This window comes from Sus scrofa, chromosome 8 (assembly GCF_000003025.6).
Source record: "Sus scrofa isolate TJ Tabasco breed Duroc chromosome 8, Sscrofa11.1, whole genome shotgun sequence".
In the NCBI taxonomy this organism is placed as follows: Eukaryota; Metazoa; Chordata; class Mammalia; order Artiodactyla; family Suidae; genus Sus; species Sus scrofa.
Genome location: NC_010450.4, coordinates 131,245,775 through 131,256,262, shown reverse-complemented (window position 1 = coordinate 131,256,262; position 10,488 = coordinate 131,245,775). Strand labels below are relative to the sequence as shown.

Sequence of the window (10,488 nt, the reverse complement as noted above, 5' to 3'; positions counted from 1 at the left end):
ATCCTTAGCTTAACCACATCTGCAAAGACCTTTTTTCCAAATAAGTCTACATTCCTAAGTTCTGGGTGGACCTATCTTTTGTGGGAGGGGACACAATTCAACCCACTAAAAATGCTATTTTTTTTTCCCCTTACAGTTGCACCTGCAGCATATGGAAGTTCCCGGGCGAGAACTCAAATTGGAGCTGCATCTACAGGCCTACGCCTCAGTCACAGCAACACCGGGTCTGAACAGCATCTGCGAACCTATACTGCAGCTCGTGGCAACGCTGGATCCTTAACTCACCAAGTGAGGCCAAGGATTGAACTTGCCTCCTCATGGAGACTATATCATGTTCTTAACCTGCCGAGCCACAGTGGGAACTCCTAAAAATGCTTTTTAAATGAATGCATAAATGCACGAAGGGAGAAAAAAAAATGAACTCTCTGTATTTGCATGCACAGAAGACAAAGAAAGAAATCTTGCTTTGCTTTTACATCTTCGTTACCTTCTATTTGTAGGTTCACTTTGTAGATAGTGACATATATTTAACCATACTTTATTGTATGCTTGAAAGTTTCTAAGACAATAGAGCTTTAATATTCTCACCATCCATAATTACAATAAAATAACTATGTGAAGTGGAGAATGTTTATCTAACCTAATTTGATAAACATTTTACAACGTATATGCACATGTCAAATCATCACATTGTACATACACCCTAAACTTACATGATGTTATGTGTCAATTATATTTCAATGAAGCTAGGAAAAAATAATCTAGTTTCTTTTAGGGAGAAAAAGGCACAAGGAAAAAAGCTATGCAGTCCTTCAAACTATACTGCTTTCTTTTTGGACATGACTTTCTTTTCTCAAAAAGCATGTTTGAAAAATGTTTCATAGGTGGCTTAGCTTTCTCTCTCCTCCAGTAAGACAGAAGCTGGGAGGTTACCACACAAATAGAACAAAGATTTTCAAATAGGCATTTCTACATATAGTCACCTTACTCTGGGTGTCTCAAAACAAAGTCTGCTTTAAGAAACAGGGCTTATGAGACTGACAGCATGTTTCTTCTTGTGGAGAGTTATATTTGTCTATTTTCACAAACAGAACAGGTTGGGAAGTTACAGGCCTAGAAAAATGTAATAAAAAGCTCCAGATTCATCTTCTGTTTGGTTTTAATATAGTCATTTTCTCTTTCCACTTTCAATGACTGCAGGATTTAATTTGAGTAATGCCACAGGAATGTGGTTTCAAGGAGAAAAAAAAAAATCTTCAAATACCCACCTCCCTGTTTCTCACTAGAAAAAAGAATCGTTCACTATATGCTGGCTTTTGAAATGCTTTCGTCTTTTTTGCTGGCAGTTGTGTTTTCTTATTTAAATAGATAAATATAAATATATTGAAATGTAAATATAGCTCTCAAAGAGAGCCCTTAGCAAAATACAAAATTCTTTTGATGTGTTTCAAAACAATAGCACCACCAAATTTTGTGACAAAATAATAAAAATTAGTGGTTTTAACTTCTTTTTGTCTGCCTCTATCAATGTTTTTTCAATATCATTATTTTCTGAGAGCACATACTGAATATTTTTTTTTTCTCTGAGAAACTCATGGATCTTTATAAACAGCAAATTGGAAACATGGGGCACCAAACTCTAAGTCTTTATTTGGCAGAAACATAGGAAGCTGGGGTACTGGAACATTCCAGTCAATTCTTAAGAAAACCACAGACTGGGGAATGAATGAAGGTGCACGTAATTGCCACAGGCACATTCCCTCTGGTCAGTTCTCAGCTGGACTGATGGGTCCCAAGTCAACTTCTTTCCTTTCCTGTATCCCCTAAAGGGTCCCTTAATAATGGTCCCTCTTCTTTTTGCTTCAAGTCAGCCCTGATTCATCTATTGAACCCGAGAGTCATAACTGGTCTGTTTCTCCTTCTTCCCCTAGTGCTCATGGCAGACATCACTAATTGATCATGACTTAGACAACCATTTGCTTGCTCAGACATTGTATGAGGAGTTCCCATTGTGGCTCAGCGGAAACGAACTCAACTAGTATACATGAGCAATCGGGTTTAATTCCTGGCCCTGCTCAGTGGGTTAAGGATCTGGTGTTGCTGTGAGCTGTGGTGTAGGCTGGCAGCTACAGCTCTGATTGGACCCCTAGCCTGGGAAATTCCATATGCTGCAGGTTCAGCCCTAAAAATGCAAAAAAAAAAAAAAAGAAAAGAAAAGAAAAGAAATTGTATGAAAGAAGGAAATTTTGTCATTCTTGCCCTAATTCACGATACGGTTCCTTATAGATTGCCTAACCCTTGCCAGATTCCTTCCCCAAGAAGGCTGTATAATGCTTTCTGCTGTCATGAAAGGCTTCTGCTAAGAATCACAGCGCCACCATCTGTCTGGCTTTGAGTGGTGCCTGCTGCCTGGACGTTGCTCTTCGCTGTCTGCAGGACTGGAGTTCCAGGTACAGAGACCTGCCTGGATCAGATCTGACATGACCTTTTAACTGCTGTATCCTGGACTCGATTGTCAGGTAAGCCCTGGAATCTGCATGCCTTTTCACTGCCTCGGAACTCCCTCTTCTGACTTGCACTGTGTTCCCAGTGACTGGCTTTCCTGAGGCCCAGATACATTTTCTTCCAAGAGGATCCCTGTGAAAAAACCCAAATCTCAGTCCCCATTGTTTCTTTTAGCACACGCATTTTCATTGGGATTTAGCACAGTAATTCTTATTTGACACTTAGCCTGGTTGCTAATACGCGATGGGCACTCGATAAAACGTTGCTGCTGTGAGTTCTCTGTCATCACAACCTCATTACCTCTAATGGGATCTTCGCCTTAATTCCGAAAAGCCTTCTTGTGGAGCAATGAGTAACAGGCTTCAAGTCTCAAAGATCCTTTGTCCACAAATGGATTTGGGGACAGTCGTACGTAACGAGTACTCAAATTGGAGCCCAATTTATACAATTTTGAAAAGTCACTTTCCATTTATAGTTATTACAAAATATGGCCTATATTCCCCATGTTATACAATGCATTCTTGGGCCTATCCTATACCCGATAGTTAGTACCTCCCATTCCCCACCCTGTTGCCCCCCACTGGTAACCACTAGTTTGTTTTCTAATCTGTGTCTGCTTCTTTTTTGTTTTATTCACTAGGGGTTTTTTTTGTTTGTTTTTGTTTTTAGATTACACCTATACCTGATGTCCTGCAATATTTGTCTTTCTCTGTCTGACTTACTTCACTTGGCACAATGTCCTCAAGTCCATCCGAGTTGTTGCAAATGGCAAAATTTCATTCTTTTTTATGGCTGAGTAGTGTTTCACTATATGTATGTACCTCATCTTCTTTATCCATTCATCGCCTGATGGATGTTTAGGTTTCTTCCATAGCTTGGTAATTGTAAACAAGGCTGCTATGAACCTCAAAGTGCATGCATCTTTTCAAATTTGTGTTTTGTCTCTTTAGGGTATCTACCCAAGAGTGGAATTGCTGGGTCTTATGGTGGTTCTATCTTTAGTTTTTTGAGAAACCACTGTACTATTTTCCACAGTGGATGCAACAATTTATATTCCCACCAACAGTGTACAAATGCTGCCTTTCTTCCACCTCCTCCCCAACCTATGTTACTTGTGTTCTTTTTGATGTTAGCCATTCTGACTATGTTATCTTAAAAAGCCATCCTTATGCTTTTCTTTTCTTTAAGAGATTTGATTCAATCATTCCACACACTCACTTTTAATGCTATGAAAGAAGATATCAGTGGGAGAGGATGTTTTCACAAAGACACATCATCAGAACTGGCAGTTTGTCCCGGACCATCAAGTCCAGGAAAACCAATGATTCACACTTTGAGCTCCTCAGCAAATGTCTGTAGAAGTTTCCAGGCTATTCAAAGACCATAAAACAAACAAATCAAAAGGGCCTCTTCCCTTTTCTCCCTGGACTCTGTCCTTGGAACTAAGTACATCTTCTTGAGGCCAAAAACTAGGAGTTGAAAGAAAAGATTTGGGTGTTAGTTCCCTCCAACCAGCTTCTTTGTGGAAGGCACTTTGGTTTGAGTGGGAAGGGTCCTTTAATTCTAGATTTCGCAGAGAGGTGGATGGCCTAGAGGTCATTTGCTGATCCATGATCTTATATGTCAGCCTCCAATGGCTCTGATGAGAGGTAGAACTGGGGAAAAATGATTCCACACTGCAGAAGGGGAGGTGTGTTTATATAACGTTTTCTACCTAAAGGGAAAACATGCCTTTCTTGGACTAAATTCCTTACTATTGATCAGTTGTAAAATATGCTTTAGATAAAATGGATTTCCACGCAAGTAATACTTTAAAAGTAGCAATAATTATAGAGATGTTTGGGCCATTTATTTATAATTATGGAATCTTTCTTTGTGAAAACTCGGAGTTCCCTTGGAGGGATGTTTGGATCTATCCTCGAGACCAGCAAGATTTAGCAGGTTGTGCTATTTGCAAATACATTCTTTTTTAGGGAGGAACTGTGTGTTTATTCTTAAAATGTCATCAATATGACTTGCTTCCTTTCGTTTGTCCAACTATCCCTGCTGCTTGGACAGGAGAATACTGTGTGTACAGACAGTTTTCTCTACTTGGGAAATCATTTGGTCTGCTCCTTTGGAAAAGTAATTACGCAGAGTGTCCAATACAGATAATAACATTGGCGACATTTAGTCCTGTAGCAAGGCAGGGTCAGGAGTCATTTTTTGAGCTGAATTCATTGCATAAAAGACGATTTCGGTTATTTTCTACATTCCAGGATGGACAATAGTTGCAAAGTGAGTCAGCGTCCTGCAGCATCCCGCAGTGTATCAGGCTGAAACGTTATATTTTCTTTCTCATATGTGGTACTGTCTATAGTGCCTCCCTTCTTTCTAAATCTGCTCTTCCCAGACAGAGCTGGTCTAGCAGTTGTTTGTACTGAGTGGTTTTTTTGGAGGGGTTAAGAATAGTAAGTACAAGTACATTATTATTATTTTCAGCCCTGTCTTCAAGAAATGCCATGCACCGTATGCATTTGCTTTTATGAAGTAAAAATGGCAATTCCCGGTAGAAGGACACTGTGGAGGATGGGAAACAGATGCTTTGGTCAGATCCCAGGATACGACACCATGGAAATGCAAAAGAACAAGAAAGCAATGACATAAACCTCAACTTCAAGGAGCTGATTGGCCAGATGACATGGACGCACCTTGTTTCGGCAAACTTTCAACAGCGCTTTTTGAACATAGGTTGGCCTTGTTTCCTAAGGCTGAAAAGACTCAGGGAACATTTGAAGATAAGTGACTCATCCTGTCCATCTCTTTGACTTCACACTTCGGTGGGGAGATTGGTATCCCGAGGAAGGACCCCCTTCCTTTAGATAGAGAAAAGCAAAGTCTGGAAAGGACCACTGAATAATAACCAGTCAGATCACACATTTGTTGCAAATATGGAAAAGAATTTCTTTAAAGTTTTCCTCATGTGGGAATGGCAGGAATCTTAGGATGAGTGCCCCAGAGGCAGATCTTGAGAGAAGGATTTGAGTGCAAGTAGCTTCTTGGAAGCTGACAGCAGGAAGCAGAGGTTCTTGGAAGGTGGGAAATTTAGACAAGAAGGGAAGAGAGCCAGCAATAAAGGGTGTATTATTGGGCAACGTACTGATGCAGGTAACTGGGCTCAGTGGCTCTGAGTCCTGAGGCTCTGAGTCCTGAGTTGTTCAATCTCAGATCGTGGAGGCCGGGGCATGGATCTGTGGACTTCCATCCTTCATTGATGGAGACCTGCCCTCGGGAACATAAACTCCCCAGTTCTTCTGGCTCTCCCTGAGCCAGGGCAGGCTCCTGAGAACGCCCAGGAGAGCGTGGCCTTGCCGCGTATGGGAAGCAGAGGATTCCTGGGTGATGAGCAGATGGTTCTGCTGCAGAATGCTGATAACTGACCTACCCCGAGAAGCCAAAAAAGAAAATGAATCTATGGCTATAAATGAATAAATGAGTGCACTGAAATTTTGTGGAGGGGTGTCGTATTTCTATGGTTTCGACATACCTTCTTACAAAATGCTTATTAGCTTCCAAGGGGAAAAGAGGACCTTTCCAGTGAATCTAGTGGTCAAAGTTAACATGACCAGTCATGAGACAAGTTAAACCACGTCCTGCCTGGTAGACCCCGTGAGAACGGAGCATCACTTCCGGGGTAGCACTGCCAGGGAAGCATGAACCGACACTAATGCCGAAGGAATATCAGGCGAGCTCCACTTGAACGGCCTTCTGCAGTGTGTAACCTGCTCTGTGAACTTTTAAAAGTGTCAAGGTCGTGACAGTCAAGGAAAGACTGAAGAACTGGTCTAGACTGAAGATATCTGAAGAGCGAGACCAACAAAGGGTAAGGTGATTCTGGACTGCCTACCTTTTCCCATAAACAACATTATCGGGATGATTGGAAAACTTGAAAGGAGTCTGGGGAGGTAGAGGGCATGAAATGTCAGTGTTGATTTCCTCATGTTAAAGGCATGTTGGGGTTACACAGAGCATCCCTGCTGGTAGCAATCATACACCCAAGTATTTCGGGGTGGTGGGGCATTGGGGCAACTTACTATCAAATGGTTCAGGATAAAAGTCTTTCTTGCACCATTCTTGCAACTTCTCTGCACATTGGAGAATATTTTTTTTCCAAAAGTAAATAATTAAAGAGTTGAGGAACAATGATGTAGAATTTATCCTCTCCTCTTTCCTTTTAAAAGGTCTCTCCTTAATGGCAGGTAATCCCATAGACAGTGTCACTGTACCATCAGGTAAAAGGACCGTCGAGCCAAGCTGGGCGCTAGGTCCCAGAGCTCCAGCTGAATTCTAGTCTGATTGAGCAGCAGTTTCACTTTGAAGAGCTACATACAGGAGAATTCCTGAAGTCACCATCTATGCTGAGAATCAGTTCCCTTAACCAAGTGTCCTAACAGGCGAGATATTTCAAAACTATCCTGTTTTGCTTTGTTTTGTTTTGTCTTTTTAGGGCCGCACCCACGGCATATGGAAGTTCCCAGGCTAGGGGTTGAATCGGAGCTGTAGCTGCCGGCCCACACCTCAGCCACAGCAACTTGGGATCCCAGCTGCATCTGCCACCTACACCACAGCTCACGGCAATCCTTAACCCACTGAGCCAGGCCAGGGATCAAACCTGCATCCTCACAGAGACCACATTGGGTCTTTAACGCACTAAGCCACAGTGGGAACTCCAGGTTCTTAATACATCTTATGAAATCTATAAATTCCCTAATTTTCTTAGAGAAACAACAGCTGTGTCAGTCCTGAGCGCGATCCTCCTTTGCAGGGATGTGTTAAGACTGAGCCGGACGGAGCAAGAAGACAACAGGTACATCGCATTCCATGGATATGACAAGCAATGCCTATGCCAGTTTCCCAACTGAATTCCCACATGTTGGCATCCAAACCAAATCTGCAGTTTCTGGGTTGAATGAAATTCTGAGCAAATTCTCACGATCCCTCCTGCGTCTGACAACTAAGTCGTTTTTTTAGTACACCTAATTAGAATGCTTTAAAATTAATTTCTGCTACTGAATTGATAGAGACCTTGACTTGTTTATTTTTCAATTCATTAAATAAATATCTGTGAGTTACCATGTCTGCCTGCTACCACTATTCTAAATACCTGTTAACAAGTTACACCACTGTTGAAAGCACCACTTAAATGGAGGCTGAATCTACGTAAGATTCCTCTGCCTGTTCTCCTGACCCCGGCTACGACGTCATGGCAACAGCGCAACATCTGGGTACACATTACTTTGTCTGCTCAGCATTTCGTTTCCAAGAATCACCTCCTACCTTCCTCTTTCCATTCACCGGGTTACCATCCCATTCCCACACTGTGATTCGTGGTCATAGCTGATTGGTTTCTTGAAGGTCGTGTGACCCTACCTGGGCCTGTCTCTTCCTCAGCAGCTGCAAAAGTAAAAGAGAGGTGATTGGACCTATAACTTTTGTAAAACTCAAAGCTGTCACTGGCGTGTGTGTGTGTGTGTGTGTGAGTGTGTGGAGATTGGGAAACAGAGCTGGATGAGGTTAAGATTGATGAGGCTACCTACAGAGATGGAGAGAAAAGAGAGAGAGAGAATTTTAACAGTGAGTTCCGGGCTTCTTTGTTTCTGCAGTCCAGTTGCATTTGTGTCTGGAGTTTCGTTTTGTTTTGTATTTATGGCCGCGCCCACAGCATATGGAAGGTCTCGGCCAGTGATTGAATCTGAGCCCCTAAGAATTACATTCATGAGTAGGTAACAGTATTTTAAATTATTCCAATAATTTTAAAAAGCTGAATATAGCTGTAAGACTTAAAGTTAATAGATTGCCTTAAATTGCCTTATATTCAATTGCCTTTGAATTGTCATTTTTGTTAGTAATGTGCTTACATAGTCTATCTTCACTGTGTATTATCAAGATTAACAATCAAGTGGTATTCAAAATTATCCTAAGGCTTTGCTCATCTTTGCTCATTGATAATCACCAATTTACTTTTTCTTGATCTCATTGGAATAATCAAATTTGCCATAACATTGCTTTATATCAAAAGTCAAGCTTTATATAAAAAGTCAAATAAACTTGGGAACCAATGGAATAAATAAAATTAAAAGGGCTCTTGATGGTAGGACTATTCAGGGCCTGTAGTAGGCGAATATTCACTGTGAAACTCCAAAACAGGATCGTGTAAACAGCAGTTTTAAAAATGATATGATCATGGCCCAGCGGAAACCAACTGGACTGGGAACCATGAGGTTGTGGGTTGGATTCCTGGCCTTGCTCAGTGGGTTAAGGATCTGGCATTGCCACCAGCTGTGGTATAGGTCATTGATGTGGCTTGGATCTGGTGTTGCTGTGGCTGTGACATAGGCCGGTAGCTGTGGCTCTGATTTGACCCCTAACCTGGGAACCTCCATACGCTGCGGGTGCAGCTCTAAAAAGCAAATAAATAAACAAATAAATAATTTTTAAAAGGTTCACTTAAAAAAATAAATATTATATGGCGAATAATAATTACTTTGTGGCCCACCTAGTAAGATCTTTCTTTTTTTTTTTTTTTGGCTTTTTAGGGCCACACCCACTACATATGGAAGTTCCCAGGCTAGGGGTTGAATTGGGGCTGCAGCTGCCGGCCTACACCACAGCCACAGCAGCAATGCCAGATCCAAGTTGTGTCTGTGACCTGCACCACAGCTCACGCAACACCAGATCTTTAACCCACTGAGCAAGGCCAGGGATCGAACCCACGTCCTCATGGATGCTAGTCAGATTTGATGACTGCTGAGCCACGATGGGAACTCCCACCTAGTTATGTCTTGAGGAACACCAGTGTCCTGAGGCTTCCTGGATGGGTGAACCTATTTGGAACTCCCTGGATTGTCACACAATGCAGGTCCAAGAGCAGCCCCAGCAGTTCGCTCCCTGGCAGCCATGCATAGCTGAAGGGTGACATTGAATCCTTTCATTGGAAACCCTCCTTTAGGATGGCTTGAAGAACAATAATTAATTTTATTATAGCTCAGATTTTTCCTCTAAACCATTATTTTTTCAAAAAAAATAAATACTGTCTACAGGTGCTTATTTTTATAATAACCACCTCTTTCATTTCCAGGTGTTTCTGTGCTTGGCAATTATATGTTTCTCTTAGTCACAAAAGTTCGTGACAACCAGGAAGGTACTGTCTGTCTTCAGCCATGTATCTCCACGTTAATACACTGAAACCTTATTTTCTTCTGTAAGAAAAAAACCCTAAACTATGCAACCTGGGGTGGTGAAGGGTGAAGGTGTTAGGAAGAATAAGTTTCCAAAGCTGGTGGAATGTTAGATTGAGGAGGCTTTTAAAGACGTTGAGTCCTGAATCTCAAGAAACACCCCCTAAATCAGAAAGCCCAGGCCAGGGTCTTGGAATGTTTGTCTTTAAAAAGCTTCCCAGAGGAGTTTCCTGGTGGCTCATCAGGAGAAGGATCTGGCATTGTCACTGCTGTGGCATGGGTTCCATCCCTGGCCCCAGAGCTTCCCCACAGCCAAATTAAAAAAAAGTAAAAAAGTATAAGAAGCAAGCTTCCCAAATGGTCATGGTACAGCTGGCTGGCAGACAGACTATAGTGAGCTGTGGATATTGTTAAAACTTACACCTTTGTCCCGTGACCTCCTTCAAATTCAGGTTTATGTGGCTTTTGAGTCAGACTTACATAGAAAGTTTTAAATCATTTTACTTCTTTTCTTTTTTTGACTGACCCAGAGCACATGGAATTCCCAGGCCAGGCATCAGATCCGAGCTGCAACCTACACCTCATCTGCGGCAGCACCAGAGCCTTAACTCACTATGCGGGGTCAGAGACTGAACCCGTGGCCCGGAGCTGCAGAGACACTGCCAATCCCGTTTCGCCACAGCGGAAACTCCTGAATTGTGTTTCTTTTGAGGATGTCCTGATATTCCAAAAAGAATATTTGGGGTTTTTTTCCCTTCTCTTTATG

General features: G+C 42.0%; 1 long non-coding RNA gene across 2 annotated transcripts; it reads left to right on the top strand.

Annotated features, from left to right (window-relative positions):
• Positions 421-8,133, top strand: LOC106504772. Of its 2 annotated transcripts, none has more exons than XR_001298540.2 (3): positions 421-2,519; positions 4,987-6,367; positions 6,726-6,952. It is a non-coding gene; the product is annotated as an uncharacterized LOC106504772 (long non-coding RNA). The 2 variants fall into 2 exon arrangements; XR_001298539.2 differs by lacking the exon at positions 6,726-6,952 and adding an exon at positions 7,310-8,133 and having other exon boundaries at positions 2,219-2,519.